This window comes from Muscardinus avellanarius (genome assembly GCF_963383645.1).
Source record: "Muscardinus avellanarius genome assembly, chromosome: 15".
Taxonomy (NCBI): Eukaryota; Metazoa; Chordata; class Mammalia; order Rodentia; family Gliridae; genus Muscardinus; species Muscardinus avellanarius.
In genome coordinates, this window is record NC_137801.1 from 44,462,729 (window position 1) to 44,483,758 (window position 21,030).

General features: G+C 37.9%; 1 protein-coding gene and 1 pseudogene across 33 annotated transcripts in view; one reads left to right on the forward strand and one right to left on the reverse strand.

Moving 5' to 3' along the window:
- Positions 1 to 21,030, reverse strand: part of NRXN1 (neurexin 1) — a gene marked incomplete at both ends in the record, with an annotated part of 1,249,621 nt that overhangs the window by 599,716 nt on the left and 628,875 nt on the right. The gene's annotated exons all lie outside the window — the stretch shown is intronic.
- On the forward strand, positions 12,893 to 13,746 carry LOC308274381 (hsc70-interacting protein-like; annotated as a pseudogene). Its single transcript has one exon. The product of its transcript is annotated as a hsc70-interacting protein-like (transcript).

The window sequence follows — 21,030 nt, forward strand, 5'->3', positions numbered from 1 at the left end:
TCTTCTCATTTGAAACTCTGGCATTGGCCACAGTGGCTATTCTAAACTCTCTACTAAAGGACTGTGCTTATACTCATTCTCCTTCATGCTCAGAGTAGGAAGGACATGTAATAATGCCTCCTTCAAATGAAGCCCAAGACTATAGGCCTCGATTAGCCCTTCTAAAACATATATATATATATATATATATATATATATATATATATATATACACACACACACATATAAATGATATGTACACACACACACACACACACACACACACACACACACACACACAGTCTCACTACCACCCCATCAATTCTCCTCTACGCTTCTATCCCCTCCTCTTACTGTTGGCAACAATGCTCACACTTTTCCCAACCTTATCCCTAAACCATGACATTGTACTTATCACCTTTGCCTATTCTGGTTTCTGCTTAATTCACTACATCCTTTCCCTTTTTGTCTCTTCAATTTTTGTCTACCCAATGACTCCTCCACTTAACAGGCACTGCTTTGTGGTTCTCTTCTCTAATCAGACTAAACCCTGTCATAGTTATTATGGTTAGTCTCTTCACTTCTTCTGACATTTCAGGTTCTATTTCCATCACTGCTATGGCCAGCACCAGATTTTTACCTAATTCAATCCAATTTTATTCTTATTTGGTTCTTCCTGTAGCCTCATTATTGGTCATATCTATTTAATACTTCCCATCCTTCTATTCCTTAAAATTAGACATTATTTAAGATTAGGGAAAATCATCCTGTATCACAGGCCAAGTCTAGATTGTTGACAATCTTTGTATGGCACAGAATTAAGATTTTGGTTAACATTTAAAAGTAGTTAACATTTTAAAAATCAAGAGAAAATTAATATGTTATACCATGTGAAAATATTATGAATGTATATTTAATTTCCCATAAAGTATTATTGAAACAAACCATATTCACTTATTTGCTATAATGAGTTAGGTAGCTTCAATAGCAACTATATGACCTACAAAGTTCATGCATGGGATCGAGGGAGGGGGAGGGAATGGGATGGGGAGTGGATGAGGGCTAATTGGATGATGTGTGCTTGTATATCCTCTCAAGTCTTGTATTCCAATGTGATATATGATTACAAGGCACCAATAAAAATAAATTAAAAAATATTTTATACTAGTTGGTCCTTTATATAAATGTTCATTTAGTTCTGCAACTGATGGTTTTCAGTTTTCTTCTCTCTCTCTCTCTCTGCCCCCACCCGCCCCTCTCCTGGGAATTGTGCACAGGGTCATACTACCTCTGAGCTACACCTGCAGCCCTATTTTGTTATATTTTTTGAAATTTTGAAATAGAGTGTCACTAAATTGCTTGGGCTGTCCTGAACCTAAGATCCTTCTGTCTCAGCTTTCCAAATACTGGAATTACAAGTATGTGCCACCACCACTGGCTGTCTTTTCTTTTTAAACTCTTCCTTCAATCGTTGGCTTCCCATCACTTTTGAATATTGAGGCAAGAATGAACAATTGTTGAATGCTGTCATATGTGAGGTAACATTTCAGGTACTTCATGGGCACCACTCAGTACCGTCCTCACCATTAGATGAGGCTGGTATTGTCACTCTGCAGATGTAAACTCTGACATTCAGCTTAAATGACTAACGGATTGCCTGGCAGTAGCTAGGAATTTATGGAACAGACTTTCTAGTTCATTGCAGGCAATCAACAAATGTACCCCACACCCATGATCACTTCCTAGTCCCCATGACCCTACATGTTCACTACATTCTAGCCTTACTTCTTCTCCAATAATGCTTCTTATTTTATATTCCCTTCGCTATTAGTTTAGTTCTGAAAAAATGACCTCTTGCCTGAATTAAACAGCTTTTCTATTTACTTTCTTCTTGTCTACTATCTTTTTTTTTTAATGCCAGGGATTGAACCTAGGGGTATTCTACCTCTGAACTATATCCTAGCCCCTTTTATTTTAAGACAGGGTGTTTTGATTAAGTTGCTGAGGCTGGCTGCAAACTTGCGATCTTCCTGTTTTACTCACAAGTACTGGGATTACAGGCATGAGCCACCACACTCAGTTTCTGCCTTCGATTTAACCAGAGTTTTATTATGACTAATCTCCCTAATGAAGCACTGGCTATCCATATCACTCACACATTTATATCTTACCTGTAAGGACCTAGCAAAGTGCTCATCTTGCCATTCCTCTGTTCAGAAGCTTTCTGTGGGTACTCATTGCTTGTTATTTATAATCTGGTGGATGCTACCCACAATAAAGCCAGCCTAAACTGCTCATTGTTCCTTCTCTTTATTTAAATCTGGTTACTTAAGACAAAGAATTTTTGTTAATATTATATTATATTATTATTGTCATTATCATCATTATTATTTATTCTTTTCTATCTGAACCATATTTTCCTTCATGATACTTATATTTATATTTGAGGTAGTGGAGATTGAATTCAGAGTGCTTTACCACTGAGCTACATCCACTGTCCTTTTTATTTTTTAATTATTTTATATACCTTTATTGGTGCATTTTAGTATCACATCATAATGTAAATCATAGTGATAGTGACATACATTTACATAGCACCTGGTGAGCTTTCCCCAGACTCCCTCCTATTCTCCTCCTTCCCCATACAGGGTATTGAGACTCACACTGACATTAACATATGTAATGTTGATGGAAGTAATTCCTTCATTGATCCTCCATCCACCCCTTCCCCTAGACCACCTTCCTGGTTCTATTGAAGTTTCTTCTTCATTATCTAAAGTCCCTCTAGTATCCTGATTACTCGCTAGCTTCCACATAGTAGTGAAAAAAATAACTCTTTGCTCTCTGTGACTGGCTAATCTTACTTAGCATAATGTTCTCTGGGTCCATTTATTTTTATGCAAATGACATTATTTCATTTTTTATTGCTGGGTAGAATTCCAATGTGTGTATATCTCATAATTTTGTAATCCATCATTATTTTTTTGATAGATACCTAAATTGGTTCCATAATTTGGCTATTGTGAATTGTGCTGCTTTGAACATGGAATATACATACATACATACATATATATATATATATATATATATATAGGGGGGGTGGGGGGTGGGTATGTGTGTGTGTATATGTATATATAGTGGTAGTAGGGTCCCTGGAAACCCTTATACCTCCAGGCTACACTCCCAGACCTATTTTTATATTTTTTAAATTTGGAAACAGGGTCTCTTAAGCCAGTAAGGCTGGCTTCGAACCAGCGCAATCCTCCTGTCTCTGCCTCCCAAGTGCGGGGATTACAAGCGTGCACCACCACGCCCGGCTTATTTTTTGTTTTCAACTGTAATTCTCTGATTTCAGTACCTTTGGAAAAATACTCAGGAGTGGTATAGGTGCATCACCAATTTTCTGAGGAATCTCCACACTAATCTCCATAGCTGATGAATTAATTTGTAATCCCACCACAGTGTAGAAGAGTTCCAATTTCTTCACATTGCCTGAATTTATTGTTTTTAACTTCTTGATGCTTGCATATCCTTGATTGCTAATGATGTTGAATATTTTTCATGTATTTATTGGCCATTTTTATCTTTTTTTGTTAAGTGTCTATTTAGTTCAATTGTTCATTTCTTGACATTTTTTTAGTGTAAAGTCTTTTAAGTTCTTTGTATATTCTAGATATTAGTCTTCTATTCCATTACTTAACATTTCTTTTTATTACGTTACTTAACATTTCTTTTAATTATGTCTTTGGAAGTTCTTTGGTTGAAGAAACTTTTCTTCTATATATTTTTCTATCATTAAACACATAATGGTTGCCTAATAGCTGCTCCTTTACTCAATACATTTAATTAATGTTGAATAAAGGATAAAGATGGGTAGCTAGCATGTATGAGTACAGAGGATCCCTTTCTAATTTCTTGTTGGGAGTATTATGGGCAGCAAAATAAAGTTGAAATTATGCATCACCTAGGTGAGCCAGGAAGGAGGTGAAGAGGGGGATAAGAAGGAAGAAGGGGGCAGCCATCTTACATACAAATGATGAAGAGGTTGCAGAGCTCAACTGCATGATATTGAAGCAGATTCAGAGATAAAACAAAACAGATGGTAGAGTTTTGTTTTGTTTTTTCTTTTGGCCACCAAATTTCTGCTAATTGAAATAACAACTGAATAAGCTGTTCTTTTACTCTCTCAGTGTTATCTACATTTTTTTTTTTTTTTTTTTTTTTGCAGTACTGGTGATGGAACCCAGGGGCATTCTACCTCCAAGCTATACCCTCAGCCCTATTTTTTATTCTTTGTTTTGAAATAGGGTCTCACTTACTTACAAAGGACCTCACTAATTAGCTGAGGCTGTTCTCAAACCACAATCCTCCTGTCTTAGTCTCTCAAATACTGAGATTACAAGTGTGCGTGTGCCACCATGCCTGCTCAGTGGTATTAACATTTTGCTTAGGTTTGGACTTTCATATTAAACACTGCCACAACCCCTGCTTATTCTTGCTTCCTGTGGCAAAACAATCTTCTGGTTTTTCTATAGCTTGTGAAAGTAGGTGTGGACTTTACTATTCACAGGATTTTCCATGGAGATGACTAAAATACTGCCACTTCTCAGAATATCTCCCAAGATTGAATAAGGTTCCCTGAGAAAGTAACAGTGAGCTAATTTGGGTAAAAGTGATGCATCTTAAATCAGAAGTGGCATTTGGCTATAACCTGGGTGCCAGATTTAAGAGAAAAAATGTAAAGGTCATCTTTAATGGTATATACATTTTTGAGAGTGTTTATGGACATAGTGATTGAACCCAGAGGCATTGTATATCTGAGCTACACTCTAGGTGTTATTTAATTAATTTATTTTTAATTTTTTTATGGTACTGGGGATGGAATCCAGGGGCATTCTACCTCCGAGCTACACCCCCAGCCCTATTTTTTATTCTTTATATTTTGAAACAGGATCTCATTTAGTTGCAGAGGGCCTCATTAATTAGCTGAGGCTGTCCTTGAACCAGGATCCTCCTGTCTCAGCCTCCCAAATGATGGGATTACAAGCTTGCACCACCATGTTCAACTTATTTTTTTTTTTAATTTTGAATAGGTTACTACGTTGCTTATGTTAGCCTTGAACCTGCAATCCTCCTGTCTCAGTCTCTCAAGTACTAAGATTACAGGTATGTGCCACAACACCTAGATATGTTCTATACTTGAGTATGAAAGGACTTTTATAGCTAACCAGAGCAAGTTTTGCTTTTGTTTGTTTCTTTGTTCAAGTTATGAATCTTAAAATTATGGAATAGAATTCATTTTACTAATAGGAATTCTACTATTAATCTATCTTGGACTGGCCTAGATAAAAATTTCTCATAGCCATTCCCATAAAATTTTATTTTTCTTCCTATAGTTCATACTTATATTTTCAGAAATAGAAACATTAAAATTGCTGAGAAATTTTTCAACCCAGCTTGCCCACATATTTATATCTGGGTCTCTATATAGTATTATATTTACCAAGTTTAAATTATCTGCTGTCAAAACTCAATGAAAACTATAGCATACCAAATTATACTTGAGAGATATAAGCACTATTTTTCCAAAATGTAAATCAGATATTAATAACTCATTTTTACAGGGTTATATTGTACAAAATTGAAACAATCTTACATACTGGGAATTTCACAGGCAGAAAAATGTGAAGTTGCAAAGTCTGGAAAAGAGTGTTTTGTATGTGTGTGTGTGTTTTTTTTTGGTGGTACTGGGGGTGGAATCCAGAGGCTTTCTACCTCCGGGCTATACTCCCAGACCTTTTTTATATTTTATTTGGAAACAGGGTCTCACTAAGTTGCTGAGAGCCTCACTGAGTAGCTAAGGCTGGCTTCCAACCCGTGCTATCCTCCTGTCTCAGCCTCCCAAGCACGGGGATTACAAGTGTGCGCCACCACGTCTGGCTGGAAAAGGGTGTTAAAGGTGCAATGCTGGAGCTAAAATCAGTAGAAAGGAGTTCCAGTTCCACAACAGCCCCTCACCATCTGTGTTTCTATACAATCACTTAACAAGTCACCTGAAAAACAGGACTAACTATGGCTCTGCCAAATTCATTTATGATGAGTAAATGCAACCGTGTATATGAAAACATTATCTAAGCTGCAAGAAGACACTGAAATAAATGGAAGAAACTCTGAAAGTTGGCAATTTTCAATTCATCAAGGATTTTAATTTACACTCTAAGAATTAACTTTTCATGCTAGAATCACTGAAATTTAAAAGCACAAGAAAACTCAAGGTAAACATGGACGTGCACACTTGTAATCCCAGTACTTGGGAGGCTGAGACAGGAGGATTGCTGGTTTGTGGCCAGCCTCAGCTACTTAGTGAGGCCCTCTGCAAGTTAGTAAAACCCTGTTTCAAAATAAAAATAAAAAATAGGGCTGGGGGTATAGCTTGGAGGTAGAATGCCCCTGGCTTCTATTCCCAGTGCTTAAAAAAAGTAACCTTAAAAATCATGTAGTAAAACTTTATTTGACAGATAGAAAAAACACACCAGAAAATTTTAATGATTTATCCAAGATTCAAAGATAAAATCATTGAAGAAACAAGTCTAGATTAGAGTTCATTTTTTCCTTAATTCTTGTTTATCCTTTTCTGCTATTAAATGTAGCAAATTTAAGATAATTTACTGCTCTAGAAATAACCTTATATTGAGAGAATTTTTTTTCTTCTCAGGTACATTTTCAAAGTAATATCACATTTTATTTTTATGACATCTTAGAAGGGTTTCAAGTCTGATGAAAGCCAGAATTTTCAGAATCAAGCCAGGCATGAATTATTTTTTCCACCTTTCAGCAATCCCCATCATAGTGTGACTATGAGGGATTCTGTTTCTTTTAATAGTGGTATGTAATATATATATATATATATATATATATATGTAATACATATATATGTATTTTTTTTGTGTGTGTGGTACTGGGGTTCCTGGAAACCCTTCTACCTCTGGGCTACACTCCCACACCTTTTTTATATTTTTGTTTGGAAACGGGGTCTCTTTAGCCAGCGCAGCTGGCTTCAATCCTGTACGATCCTCCTGTTTCCGCCTCCCAAGCACGGGTATTACAAGCGTGCTCCACCACGCCCAGCTGTACTATATATATTTAAAAATAGAAAAGAGTAAAATTAATTTTTCTAGGGAAGTATTGTCATTTCCTTGTGGTGTCTGGAGATTCCCATGGGTATCTCAAAACTAAGATGAAGAAATCTTATACTAAATTATTCCATTTCCCAAAGTAATTTGTCTCTTAATAACAATCATAATTACCTTCTACAGTATTCAAGCCTACTTTCTACTAAGAAAACTATTCACTATGGGTAGGATATTCATAGTAAAACAAACTTTTCAATAATGTTCTGCTAGAACAGACTCATTTTCCATACTAATTCTGGGAAAGCCACGCAAGGACACTACGTTTTAAGCGCTTGTATGAATATAAAGGCCTGTTTCCTTTTCACAAAATTACTAATTACAGGAAAACCTATGCTAAAAAGGAAACAACAAGCAAACAGTACCAATGCATTCTAGATCTGTTCAAATCAATATTCATAAATATTAAATCTATCCAACAAATTCCCAAACAATGCTTTTTTATTCTTTTATGGTGGTACTGGAGATAAATTCTAAGGCCTTTTACAAGCTAAGAACACATTCTACCACAGATATATCACCCCAGCTCACAAAGCAACCCTTTTGTGACACTTTTCCTTTTTATACCAATCCATCATTTCTCCCCTCTACTTGGCTCTATGGCCACCAACCTCTAAATACCTTTCCTTAATAAGGAAGGATCTGGTGTCATTTAAATCTCAAATAATTTCGATTACAAGTTCCAGTGTTGTTGTCATATAAAACCTTATCTTTAATTATTCAAAGCTTTTGCTTTTATGAAAATAATTTCAGTGTCAATTAAAAAACTGTAGCAGTATCCTGTGCCTCTGTGCAGCATTATGTTTATGGTGTCTATATTTTGTGTTGGGAAAGAAGATCTGAGGGGAGGAAAGAAGAAAGCAAAAAGTAAAGGCAATCTCCTATCTTTGATCCTGAAGTTGTTTTGTCAGTTCTTAATTATTTTGCCAATGGTACAGGCAACCCTACATGCATATTTTTCTTCTGATATGATAAAGAGAGGAAATTTTCTAATTCAGTGATATCTTGATTATAAATAAAAATTTAGTTATCAAGAAACCATAGACAAAGCATGAATGAAATGCTTTGCATCTTATTCTGTGAAAGCTTACAAAATCCATTAAAATTCATTTGAGGGTGATCATTCTGTAGCAATTATCAAAAGTTGTTCTAAAGAAAAATTTTTCTGGAGATCATCAGTGCAACCAAGAAAGATCCTATAGCCTCAATTATTATATTTTACCAGACTGGCTATGGTATCTTCTTTCTTTTTTTGTTTGTTTTTTCATATATCATAATGCAGTCATTTTTATTGGTGAATTATAATCATATGTCTTCATGCAGTAAAAGATGGTAGAGGCATACACGCACACATCACTCATTTAAGCCCTTCCCCAATTCCCACCCCATTTCAATCCCCCTCCTTGGCTTAGTGATTGCCTTTGAAATGTTTGTGAATGTTCTAATAGCTACAGCCAAAAGCATCAAAAGTGATTTTTCCATCCTTCCACCTGGATTTTATTTTTCTACTACCCCCCCCCCCAAGATTCCTCCCTACTAGCCTCCAGTATAGTCTGAAGATATTTCCAGGGCATGGCTAGAAGTTAACTAGGTGGAAAAGAGTCCTCAGTTTTACATCTCATTTTGCCTAATTTGTTTGTGGAGATACAGCCCCAGATGGAGAAAAACAGGGGTGGGATTGATTCCACATGATTCATGACAGGCAGCCACAGCAAAATGTCAATAAATTAATCTTTTCTTCTAGCCTGCCCAGGAACAGGCCTTGGAAAAACCTTCTGACTCCACTGGAATTGGGAAGTGTGGACTTTTTCTGAGATGAATCGAAACTGCTGACAAAAATGGCAGGTTACTGCTTAAGCACAGATGCCATTTCATTGTGTCAACTTGGAAATGATCAGCACAATCTGGCAAGTGCAATTTTTCTCATATTATGATTGTGTTTGGGCAGGTGCTATGCTTCATTGAGGTCATATATTGCTTTTTTATTTCACTTTTATTCTTTGTTCAAATTATAGGAGAAAAAAGTTTCTGAAACCCATATTTTTTTCGTGTGTGTGTGTGTGTGTGTGTGTGTGTGTGTGTGTTATTGAGGATTGAACCTAGGGGCATTTTGCCACCAAGCTACACCCCCAGTTTTATTTTATTTTATTTTGAAACAAGGTCTTTGTAGATTGCTGCAAGTCTTGCTACTTACTGAGGTTATTCTCAAACCTATGATTCTCCTATCTTAGCCTCCCAAGTATTGGGATTGGGGCATGCACCTCACCATGCCTGGCTTAGAATACATATTGAGAAAAAGACTAGAACTAAGATTGAATGAAGATAAAAGTGGTTAATAAAGGTTTTGATTTTTTATCAGAATAAGGGTCTAATTTCTACCCACATGAATATTTTTGGTACTGTAAATCTATTAATGCTGTTTCTTACAGAAAAAGAAACACCATTAAAAAGGAATCTAGAAAATATTTTCTAAAATAGATATTCCAGTGGCTTCTTCTATGGCCACAGTACATTCTCTTATCGCCCTGTTTGGCAACAGAATTTGCTATTACCATTATCACTGGGGAAGGTTGTCACAGCTATTTAAGGAACATTATCATTGGGGGACTATGCCATATATAATATGACATTTTATGGTCAGCAGGGCCCCTTCTGGATTCTGATGACTATAAAACCTTAAAAAGCCATAGATATGCCCATAGACTCGGTGGTTCTTCTGTCAAGACACAGTGACAAAAATAACTCCAACACTGAAAGTTGCAGTTTGGAAATAAGCAACAGAATGCAGTTCTAGCTAGGCTAGGGCAGTATGATTAGCAGATATTCTGCCTCTGAACATTTCTGGCTGCTCCTGAAAAGCACATATGGTAAGCCTGTGTTGCCAGAAATGTGCTAGGTTCTGGAACAAGAAAAAGTACAATAGGTGGTCATTGCTTCAAGGAGTTCCAAGAATTACTTGGCAAAAATTATATCAACAAAATTGAAGAATATATGAATGCAGGAATGAATGTTAGAGACAGTGTTGTGTTATAGCAGATCTAACAGAGGCAGAGAAGAGACTGTTGCATATAATAATTGAAAATTCTGATTCTTTTTAGGTTCTTTATAATTATACTTGTAATAATAATTATATGTAATTACTATATCATTGTTAGTTATAAGTATATAATCTATACATATGAAAGTGTCATTATTGAAAGGTTATTATGTGCTGGGCCTTCTCTTTAAAAGACATCTTGTAATACTACAGATTAAAATAATGACCATAAAATAATGGCAATAAAATAATACTGATTAAAAATACAAGATGAATGCTGGAAGTGGTTGCACGCCCTTGGAATCCCCGCACTTGGGAGGCAGGGACAGGAGGATCACGCTGGTTCGAAGGCAGCCTCGCTGGCTTAAGAGACCCTGTTTCCAAATAAAAAATATTTAAAAAAATAGGTCTGGGAGTGTAACCCGGAGGTAGAAGGGTTTCCAGGAACCCCAGTACCACCAAAAAAAAAAAAAAAAAAAAAATCAAGATGAAGCTCTTTTAAAGGTCTCATAGAAGGAAGTTAACAGAGCTCTGATTTGAGCTTAGATTCCAAAGTCCACACTGAATCATTCAGAAATAGAGTCAGATGCACATATGAGGTCAGAATTTCTGAAGAAATGATTATGTTTGGATTTAAGATTGGTGATGAGAAGCTAAAGGTATGTGCAATCACTTAAGGTCTCAAAGATGACAGATCTAGTTTTCTTAGGTGGAATTGCACTAAACTGGAGAGCTTCTGTAAGGCAACGGAAACTATCAAAAACCTCAATAGAAAGCCCACAGAATGGGAGAAAATTTTTTCCATCTATTTCTCCGACAAAGGATTAATATCTAGAATATACAAAAAACTCACTGCTAAGAAATAAAAAACCCAATCATAAAATGGACAAGGGAACTAAATAGACACTTTACAAAAAAAAGAAATTCAAATGGCCAATAAGTGTATGAAAAAATGTTCAACATCATTAGCAATCAGAGTGATGCAATCAAAACTACCCTGAGATTTCACCTAATTCCCATTAGAATGGCAATCATCCAAAACACAAACAACAATAAATACTGGCGAGGATGTGAAGAAGTGGAACTCTAATACACTGTTGGTGAAACTACTTCTGAAACTTCTCTAACTACAGTTTTGCATTTCTTTTTCTTTTCTTAAGAATATATGAGTAAACTAAACATTATTTTCCTGCCATCATGGAATACAGATGAATAATAAATATAAGTAATCAATAGTTTAATAGATGTTAAATTTAAAAGATAAAATGATGCAGAGAAGAAATATGAGGAAACGTGCGCGCGCGTGTGTGTGTGTGTGTGTGTGTGTGTGTGTGTGTGTGTGTGTGTTACTGTGGATTGAAACCAGCAGCATTCTACTCTAAACAATATTCCTATCCTATTTTATTTGTTTTGAAAAAGGATTTCACTAAATTGCAGAGGACCTTGCTATATATTGCTGAGGCTGTCCAACAAGCTGCAATTTTCCATTCTCAGCCTCCTATGTACTGGGATTACAGGTGTGCACCACCATACCCATGGTTTATATACAATTTCATATAAGGTAGCTAATAAAGACCTCATTATTCCCAACAACATTAATCCCACAACATGGTTTGGGATTGTCACAAGCAACACTTTTCTTTGTTACTTTATTCATTGCACTTATACTTTCAATTTAGAAAAATCATGATCTTTATGATCATTTTAAACTATAACCTGTATGGGTTTATACAATGATTTTGCTTTTGTTCAAACAAATTGTTTTTGTTTGTGTGGTACTAGGGATTAAACCTAGGATATTCTCCTTCTGAGCTACACCTTCAGCCCTATTTTATTTTATTTTTTTGAAACAGGGTCTCCCTAGGTTGCAGAGCCTGGCCATGAAATGCAATCCTCCTGCTTTAGCCTCCCAAGTACTAAGAATATAGGCAAGTGTCAACACTCTGGCATCATTTGCTTTTGATGCAAGAAGTTTAAGAAGTTTCCATTGTAGCACAGAGGGGAGAAAGAATCTATAACAGATTTAAAGTGATTCCATTTTTTTACAAATGCAAATTCAGAATCTGTTCGGCCTTGTGGGAGCTGCCCCTTTCTGCACAGTGACAAGGAGCCAGAGACCGGGCCTGGGATGGGGCCTCCTAACTCCCCATGGACGCCCGAAAAGTGAGCAAGCTTTGGAGCTTTCTGAAGGTGTGTAAGCAGAACTGAGCATCATCCTGCACTTGGAGATGAGCTTCCTGCAAGAGTGGGTAGAGAGCATGAGGAGTAAAGTACCACCTGCTACTCAGAAAGCTAAATCAGAAGAATATATCAAGGAAGAAAAGTAGATTGCAAGAAGGCAGAGGAGAATATAAAGTGATGTAGAAATTGGCAATAAAAGTGTAATTGAACCATATACTGATGCCCTTTAAGAAATGGGAGCCAGGAGTGGTGGTGCACGCTTGTAATCCCCGCACTTGGGAGGCGGAGACAGGAGGATCCCGCTGGTTTGAAGCCAGCCGTGCTGTCTTAAGAGACCCTGTTTCTAAATAAAAATATAAAAATATGTCTGGGAGTGTAGCCCAGAGGTAGAAGGGCTTCCAGGAACCCCAGTACCACAAAAAAGAAGAGAGAGAGAGAAAGAAAGAAAGAAAGAAAGAAAGAAAGAAAGAAAGAAAGAAAGAAAGAAAGAGAGAAAGAGAGAGAAATAGGAGATGAGAATGTAGAGATAACTTAGGAGATGATGGTTCAAGCAAATGAAAAGAAAGGAGTTGCCACTGACACCTTAAATGTTGGTGAACTCCAGAGAGCCATTATTGACTTGTTCTCAGATGCCATCAAGCTGAACCCTTGCTTGGTTATTCTGTGTGCCAAGAGAGCCATGTCTTCACCAAATTACAAAAGACAAATGCTGCCATTCAAGACTGTGACAGGTTCATTTGCATAAATTCTGTTTCAGCTCATTCTTACAAGTGGCAACGGAAAGCACAAAGACTTCTGGGCCACTGGGAAGAAGCAGACCATGATCTTGCTCTTGCCTGTAAACTGGATTATGATGAGGATGCTAGTGCAATGCTGAAAGAAGTCCAACCGAGGGCCCAGAAATGTGCTGAACAGCAGAGAAGGAATGGATGAGCAGAGAAGTGAAGAGCAAGAGATCAAGGAAAGAATAGAAAAGGTTAAGAAGGCTAGGGAAGATCACAAGCAGGCCTAAAGGGAAGAGGAAGTCGGCTGACAAGCAGGAGCTCAGTATGGCTCTTTTCCAGGTGGCTTTCTTGCAGGAATATTTGATAATTTTCCAGGAGAAATGCTTGGAATGGTGGAAATGCTTGGCCTCAATGAAATTCTTAGTGATCCAGAGGTTCTTGCAGCCAAGCAGAATCCAGAAGGTATGGTGGCCTTCCAGGAAGTGGCCCAGAACCCAGAAAATATGTCAAAATACCAGAGAGCAGCCTAAAGGCTATGAATCTTACCAGTAGATTGTCAGCCACATTTGGAGGTCAAGCATCATCCCCATCTGACAAAGGCCTTGCTGAAGAAAAAGCAAGGCAGATCACTTAATGTATGTGGCAGTACTAGAAACCAGTGTATTACTTCTAAACTCATCAGGAGAGCTGGTGTGCTCTGAAGATAATCCCTACTCCTGTGCACCAAATGCAACAGAAGCATTTCACAGTGGATTGTCATTAGGGTAATCATTCAGATGTTTTCCTACTAGGAATTATAAACTTTAAACACTTTCTAAACCTTAAAAATATTTCAAACCGAATAAAAAAGGTGTTAATTCCTACATTTTTCTTTAGTAATCATTCCAGATTTTTCCTTTGATATTGGGCAAGGAAGATACTATAGTACAGAAAGTTTATTGCTCTGGTATGAATGAAATTTATTAGTGGAAAGCAAATAAATCTCATTTAGGTAACATTTGAGTTGAATACAGTTACTGAGGCATTATGATTTGTCTTTTAAAATGCTTTATTTGTTTTAATGATTATTTCAATAAAAGTATTGGGGCCACCAGTATTTCAATATGACCTGGTAGGGACTGGAAATATGAGGTACGGCAGCACCAATCTTACTGTGTTTTATAGGACATACACCTTTGTACAGGTTGTAATAAAGTCTTACACTGTGTTGAAGGGGTGATTTTGTTGTTGTTGGTATGCTGCAGTGAAGTTGAATTACTTATCTCTGTTCTTATCCTTATCCTATGTCAAATAAATGTTTCATATTATTTCCATGTAGGGGAACTAAGGGAGTATTTTCCTTTTTTTGTTTCTGTGTTAAAAATTAGCTTTCCTCATCAGAAAATGACCAACTCTGTTTTCTGCCTAGTAGCCCTTTTCTTGAGCTAAAGAGAATTCCCCCCCTCATGAAGTCATCAGTGTTACCATTCATTCATACCATAATTGTGCAAGCATATTTAATTTGGGGTTTAATTTCATTGTAATATATATCCTTATTGTAGGGTAATACCCGGAACAGCTGTAGTTTACTTGGTCATGAGATTGTTTACTTAAATGTTAGACTTCTATGTTTGTAAAATTTCCTCATATCAAAAGACATTGGAAGGAAAGAATTCCCTTTTGTCTTTGGTCTTCTACATAAGATATACCTAAAGCCAGAATGTGGTGGTGCAAGCTTGTAATCCCAGCATTCAGGAGGCTGAGACCTGAGGATCCCAGTTCAGTTCCAGAACAGCCTCAGCTACTTAGTGAGGCCCTCTGCAACTCAGTGAGACCTGTTTCAAAATAAAGAATAAAAATATAGGTCTGGGAGTATAAATCAGAGGTAGAATGCCCCTGGGTTCCATCCCCAGTGCTGCAAAAACAATAGCAAAAAAAAAAAAATACCTATTGCAGTTAAAGTTTATCTTATAGTATTCATTTTTATATTTTGAAGAGCATAGTGTTTAAATTAGTAGAGCAAGCAGTTAAGTTCCATATATGTGTATATATATATATATATATATATATATATATATATATATATACACACACACACACACATATATGTGTATATATATACACACATATATGTGTATATATATATATACACACATATACACATATATTATGTCATGAATTATAAAATAGATGAAAGCCGTGGTTGTTATGGAGTTGCTGGCACAATGAAGATTTATTTATTATCCTATTCAGCTCTTACGTAAAATACTGCAACCATACCCCACGTTTACTTTCCCTGTTTTTCTTACTCTGTCAGGATAAGAAAATGACAAAGATCATGGAGAATATGTCTAAATTATTACATTTGTAAAATCATGTTTAGTCAAGTTCTGACCCTTTGCTATACACAAGTTGACATAAATGCATGTTATACAAATGAGAAAAATCTGTATGCTTATAAAGAATACTTTTTAAATCCTTGAAAAACACCATTTATATTCGAATTTGAGCTTACCAATATTCTTATTGTTCATGTGTGTTATTGACTTTCCCAAAATCTCCAGTGTTTACTGTGCTTTACTAGTCAAGAAGACCAATTTCTTCTTAGAATCCTTTGACTTAATTATACATGACCTAACTATATTCTAATATTGCAAATATTACCATAAATATATAAATGCAAAATTGCTGTTCTGATAAAAAACAAATGCAAATTCATATAGGTTTTAGAAAATTGAAACAGAGAACATCAGAGTTCCTTGTCTTCTGATTCTTTTATATTTGCTGCTTTTTCTTCAGTAGAATTATTAAATTCTGAATTGCATAACCCCATGGAAGATTACATATTACTGTATGATTGTGAAAAATTTAAAGAATGATAGTCTCTACTATTGAGACAAAGGATATAATTTTTTTATGTTTTAGGGAATTTTTTGTTGTTTATTATTATTTTTTATTGGTGCATTGTAATCATATATCACATTGGAATACAAGACTTGAGAGGATATACAAGCACACATCATCCAATTAGCCCTCATCCAGCCCCCATTCCTTTCCCTCACCCTCACTGGATCCCATGCTTGTTTGGTGATTAACTTTGATACATTTGTTTATATACCTCCTGCGTTTTAAAGAGGCTCCATTCTCCCCTATTCCATACCTCTAATTGGTCACCTTAGTTGCTTCACTATAGGGCCCTTTCTTTTTTTTTAAATTTTTTATTGGTGCACTGTATTCATACATCATAGTGGGCTACAAAAAAATTTTATAGACATACACGCACACATCGCCCAGTCAGCCCCCACCCGATCTCCACCCCATTCCCTCCCCATCCCTCCTTCCCATGCTTGGCTTAGTGGTTGACATCTAGTATTATAGCAATTTATCCAAAATTAAAAATGATAATCTCACATACCAGTTTCATTTGTCTGATACCAAGCTTTTGATAACTTAAAGATAACATTTTAATATTTCTTTTTGCTTTCTTTCTTACCAGAGAATAAATTTTTTTCTTTTTTTTTAGGTGAAACTATCATATATTTATATATTTATTTTTCAGGAAAAAATCTATCCTAATATGTAATCCCTATAGCTCAACCTCTTCCTCTTAGTTTTTGCTGACTAGGGGAAGCATCTGATTTTTATTTTCTGCGATATTTCTCTGTACATGCCGCGTTGCAAGTAGCGATCCCACTCTTGACGGCCCCAGTAGTGGCCTGGCTACCCAGTGGACTGATCCAGACCGATTCTGGTCTCACTGGCCCTGACATCAGCCTAACCCCTCAGCTGGCTCCGATCCTGGCCTCGCTGCCCCAGCACCGGCCTAGCCTCAAGGCAGTCTCCGATCCCAGCCTTGGAGGCCCCAGTAGAGGCCTTGCCTTACAGCAGGCTCAGATAGCGGCCATTGGCCCTGTCACTGGCCTAACCCCTCGGCAGGCTCTTATCCCGGCCTCCGAGGCCCCAGCACCGGCCTTGCCTCACAGGAGGCTCGGATACCGGCCTCGCTGGCCCCAACACCGGCCTACCCCTCGGCAGGCTCTGATCTTGGCCTTGGAGGCCCCAGCACTGGCCTTGCCTCACGGCAGGCTCCTATGCTGGCTGCTGGCCCCGGCATCGGCCTAACCCCTTAGAAGGCTCCAATACTGGCCTCGGAGGCCCCAGTAGCGGCCTTGCCTCATGGCAGGCTCCGATGCCGGCCATTGGCCCCGGCACAAGCCTAACCTCTCGGCAGGCTCTTATCCTGGCCTCGGAGGCCCCTGCACCAGCCTTGCTTCACAGTAAGCTCCGATGCCGGCCTCGCTGGCACCAGTACTGGTCTATCTAACCCCTCGGTAGGCTCCGATCCTGGCCTCGGAGGTCTCAGTAGTGGCCTTGCCTCACGGAAAGCTCCGATGCCGGCCGCTGGCCCCGGCACTGGTCTAACCCCTCAGCAGACTCCGATCCCAGCCTCGGAAGTCCCAGCACCGGCCTTGCCTCAGGGTGAGCTCCAACCCCAGCCTTGCTGGCCCCGGCACCAGCCTAACACCTTGGCAGGCTCCGATCGCTGCCCCAAAGGCGCCAGCACCAGCCTTGCCTCATGGCCGACTCCAATCCTGGCCTTGCTGGCCCCGGCACTGGCCTAACCCCTCGGCAGGCTCTGACCCCGGCCTCGGAGGCCTCAGTAGCGGCCTTTCCCCACAGAAGGCTCCAATGCCGGCTGCTGGTCCGGCGCTGGCCTAACCCCTCAGCAGGCTCCGATTCGGGCCTCGAAGGCCCCAGCACTGGCCTTGCCTCATGGCATGATCTGATCCCGGCTTCACTGGCCCCAGCACAGGCCTAACCACTCGGCAGGCTCCGATCCCGGCCTTGGAGGCTCCAGCACTGGCCTTGACTCACGGCAGGCTCCAATCCCAGCTTTGCTGTGTCTGTCACTGGCCTTACCCCTCAGCAGGCTCCAATCCGAGCACCCTCTTCGTCCAATCAATTGTCCCACGTTCTCGAGGGTGCGTGGTGGTAGCATTCTGCCTCTGGGGTTATTATTTCAAAGGTTCCAGGAGTAATCCATCAGATCTCTGCCTCCCCTGAGTACTGGCCACTGCCATTGCCACTGCCTCTACCATTTCAAATCTTTCCCAAGCTCTTTTCCACTCTGTATGTTGCCCAGTGTTCCTAAGCATGCGCGATTTGATATTTGGTGTAATTTCTCCAAAAAATTAAGGTTTGTAGGATCTGATTTCTGCTTCTCCTGAATACAAGTCTCCACCACCATCGCGGAGACTGGTTTCAATACCTCCTTACTCCTTGGTCTCTGCTAAACTCTCTCCTTACAGGTTATGTCCAAAATTCTTAACAATATACAGAAACAGCAGTCCTCCTTCATGGGGAATTTTTCCATAAGTTCCTGTGCATTTGGATAAGTTTTGTCTGCATCTCCAGTATCCTGGCATCTTTCACGGCTTTCTTAACCCCTCTCCAATATTTTTCTTTTTTCTTTTTCTTTTCCTTTTTTTTTTTTTTTTAATAAGAGAAGACAGTATGTGTGGTTTGAGGAGGTAGTGGGATCAGGCACTCAGTAGCACTGTGACCCGGCCCAGTTTCTCCATGGGTCCAGCGTGCTCTGCACTACTCTGCCTGGGGCCCAGAGTCCTGTGACCCAGGCCCTAGCTGTTCCGGGGTCCAGCGTGCTCCACCCTACCCCTGCCCAGGACCCAGGGTCTTATTGGGCCCGGTTTCTCCAGGGGTCTGGTGTGCTCTGTGCGGTCCGGTCTGGGGCCCAGAGTCCCACGACCCGGGCCCCAAGGGTATATATTTTTTTTAAACGAAGGTGCCTATTTCAATGACTCTTACATGATAGATTAGGGAAATAATTCTGTATTTCACAGTAAAATAACCATTAATCCTCTTTAATTCCCTGTTTTAATTAATCTTCATTACCCTGTTTCAATTTGTTCTTTTTTCCAATAGTTTATTTTAAAAGGATTTAAGTATGAGTGAGTAGAGATATATATTTTATATTTTTAAAAATAAAGACAAAATTTATATTAACCAATGATATAAAATGTTTAACAAGATTCATTTTAGTGTAACATTAAAAACTCACTAATATCATTTTGATTAAGATAAATGGAATCTGTTTTTTCCAGCAGTAGTGAGAAAGAAAAACAGTGTGTGTTTCCTGAGTCTTAATAGGTAAAGAATGAGATTTGTGCATTTTGTCCAAGACTCCCACTCCATAGAAACAACAAATTGTCTGTGCAACTTGTTCTAGACTTTTGTATTTTAAAAGTCAATTATTATAAGTATAGTTGTAGGAGGAAAAATATTGAAGATATTATACAGACACAAAACAGATTCATATTATTTTGGTCTTAGAATTCCAAAACAATGAAAATGTTATAAATCTATGAAAAATTTATACAAAAAAATCATTCAGGATCTGATTTGGTGGTTTCCTGCCTATATGGTGGATAAACCAACTACTTAAGTCTGTGTTTTAGAATCATAAGATGATAATCAAAAACAATCATCTCTTTCTAAGCACTGTTAAATGAAAGAATTGGATCTGCATCCACTGGAAATTTCTTGTCGAATTTCCCTATTAAGCCTTCAATGCACTAGCATAATAGTATATGTATTCATCACTGGAGTGAAACTACCCACTTTTTAAAAATAGCATAGCATATTTATGAGCATAATTTTCATGATCAAGGATCCAATAACCAGATTCCCTGGCTATAAATCTCAGCTCTGCCACATAATGGTTTTATGATCTGGACAAGTTACTTGACCTTTGCATGCCTTGGCTTTACTATTTGTAAGGAGAGTATTAGTCCCTATAAAATATTAACATCATGTCCAGCACATAGTAGGTCCTACATGTTGTCTAACATTATATTATTATTGCTATTTCTAAGGTCAACATATCTGAAATATGACACCCATTTTTAAAGGCTTGTAGTTAAATAAGAATCAGATTATATACATATCTTTGAACTTTCTGGATTGACACTTTAAATCTGTGTATACCTATTACTGACATATAAAGTTATACAGATTATCTAACAAGAAAAATTGAGGCATGCTTTACTAAAATGGAAAATACAAAGTATAGAGATATGAGGAGCGATGTACTAAGGGACAGGTTTAGAACATGTTAAAATTGATATCTGTGGGATATTCAAGTGAAAATGCTATGTACAATTTTCCAATAAAAGTCTAAATATGAAATGTCTGGGCTGATAATAGAAATATAAGGCATTATGCATAAAGATTGCATTTAATCTCATCCACTCCTATGGATAAAATTACTTAGGTGGAGAGATACGAGGTGAGAATTCTGAGATCAAGTCCAAAGTAACTTCTACATTCAAGAGGCAGGTCAGGCAGCAGATATTTTTAAAACACCTGGAAAGGAGAAGTCACAGAAGGAAGAGGACCCTTAGTTGTGTGGTCATAGTAGACAATGCTTCTAGAAAGGAATCATCGAAAATCAAATTCTGAAGAGAGATGAAAAAATAAGTGAAAAATATATTTAGTGGATCTGACAATGTGAAGGTTATTGACAATATTAGAAAGAGAAGTTTTTGCTCAGGGCTTTTACAGGAGCCAGACTGGAGTGGGTTGAATGGTGGATGTGAGTAAATAATTAACGTTAGAGTACACTTTCAATTAAACACAGTCATTAAGCTCAACTGGGAAGGAGAGCCAAGGAATAGGGCATAAGGTGGATGTTAGCTCCGGAGAAATGGTTTTTTTGTTTGTTTGTTTTTAAGATTAGTACAAGCCAATAAATAATGTTGAGTATTCAATAGAAGAAAGATGGATAACCAAAAGTTCAAGTCCTTGAATACTTGAGTAGATAATCCAAGTAAGACTATAAAAAATACTTCAAAGCATAGTACAAGAAGAAGAAAGTGGTGATGCTAGGAATATAGGAGAATTTCATTATACTGCATTTAAT